This window comes from Saccopteryx bilineata, chromosome 3, assembly GCF_036850765.1.
Source record: "Saccopteryx bilineata isolate mSacBil1 chromosome 3, mSacBil1_pri_phased_curated, whole genome shotgun sequence".
Classification (NCBI taxonomy): domain Eukaryota; kingdom Metazoa; phylum Chordata; class Mammalia; order Chiroptera; family Emballonuridae; genus Saccopteryx; species Saccopteryx bilineata.
This window is the reverse complement of record NC_089492.1, coordinates 110,506,972-110,508,801: the sequence shown is the minus strand read 5'-3', so window position 1 is coordinate 110,508,801 and position 1,830 is coordinate 110,506,972. Positions and strand designations below refer to the sequence as shown.

General features: G+C 39.8%; 1 non-coding gene across 1 annotated transcript; it reads left to right on the top strand.

The window, feature by feature from the left end:
* The first annotated feature begins 676 nt into the window (after positions 1 to 676).
* TRNAI-GAU (transfer RNA isoleucine (anticodon GAU)) lies at positions 677 to 752 on the top strand. Its single transcript has one exon. It is a non-coding gene; the product is annotated as a tRNA-Ile (tRNA).
* The last annotated feature ends 1,078 nt before the right edge of the window (positions 753 to 1,830 follow it).

Sequence of the window (1,830 nt, the reverse complement as noted above, 5' to 3'; positions counted from 1 at the left end):
AATATTATTTATAGAATTATCTTGAACTTTGTTACATGATAATAGAATTATAGGTTTTTTTGTTTTTTTAAAAGGCCTTTTCTGTTAGAGGTGTATACTCAAACATAAAAGGGTGTTATAATATATTTGGGGTTTGCTTTAAAGTCCTCTGGAGATGAGGGCAGAACAGTTTATCTAGAACAGGGGTCGGGAACCTTTTTGGCTGAGAGAGCCATGAACGCCACATATTTTAAAATGTAATTCCATGAGAGCCATACAATGACCCGTGTACATTAAGCATTATCCAATAAAAATTTGGTGTTATCACGGAGGACAGCTGTGATTGGCTCCAGCCATCCGCAACCATGAACATGAGCGGTAGGAAATGAATCGATTATAATACATGAGAATGTTTTATATTTTTAACGTTATATTATTTTTTTATTAAAGATTTGTCTGCGAGCCAGATGCAGCCATCAAAAGAGCCACATCTGGCTCTCAAGCCATAGGTTCCCAACCCCTGATCTAGAATAAACTTACTGAATTGGTGATATCTATTGAGCTGGGTCTTGGGTACATAGGGATTCATTATACTATTCTCTAATTTTGTGCATGTTTGAAATTTTTATGTAAAGTTTTAAAATAACATTTTAAAAGAATCCAACTTAAAAATAAAAATTAAAAAGAGTCCATTTTCGCCCTGGCCGGTTGGCTCAACGGTAGAGCGTCGGCCTGATGTGCAGGAGTCCCAGGTTCGATTCCTGGCCAGGGCACACAGGAGAAGCACCCATCTGCTTCTCCACCCCTCCCCCTCTCCTTCCTCTCTGTCTCTCTCTTCCCCTCCCACAGCGAGGCTCCATTGGAGCAAAGATGGCCCGGGCGCTGGGGATGGCTCTGTGGCCTCTGCCTTCAGGCGCTAGAATGGCTCTGGACGCAACAGAGCGACGCCCCAGAGGGGCAAAGCATCGCCCCCTGGTGGGCATGCCCGGTGGATCCCGGTCGGGCGCATGTGGGAGTCTGTCTGACTGCCTCCCCATTTCCAGCTTCGGAAAAATGGAAAAAAAAAAAAAAAGAGTCCATTTTCCTTCTATAAAATATGTGACCAATAATCCTCAAAACTGTCATGATCATGAAAAGAAAACAAACCATGAAACAACCAAGAGTTGTCCTAAAGAGACATGATAACTAAATGTAATGTGTATTCTGGATGGGATTCAGGAACAGAAAAGGGTCTTCAGGTGAAAACTGAGGAAATCTGAATCAAGTCTGTACTTCAGTATTGATATCAGGTCATTGTGACAAAAATACCACATTAATGTAAGATGATAATAGTAGGAGGAACTGGGTAAAGGTATAGGAGAGCTCCCTGAACTGTCTTCATAATAATTTTATATATATATAACTATTCTAAATTTAAAAGTTTACTTTTCAAAAATTATATTTTAATATCTGATTATATATTTTCATAATAACTTTTCTTTTTTTAATTTATTTTATTTTATTTATTCATTTTAGAGAGGAGAGAGAGAGGGACAGAGAGAGAAAGAGAGAGAAAGGAGAGAGAGACAGGGGGGAGGAGCTGGAAGCATCAACTCCCATATGTGCCTTGACCAGGCAAGCCCAGGGTTTCGAACCAGTGACCTCAGCATTTCCAGGTCGACGCTTTATCCACTGCGCCACCACAGGTCAGGCCATAATAACTTTTCAAAATAACTTCTCACTGGAGCTCATGAGCAGCATGATTAGTTTCAAAATATTTTTTAATGATTTCAGTATATGGATACATGATTTAAATTTTTAATGAACCCCTAAGTAATCATGTGCAGGCATAGACAGAACTAAAGAGCTGAC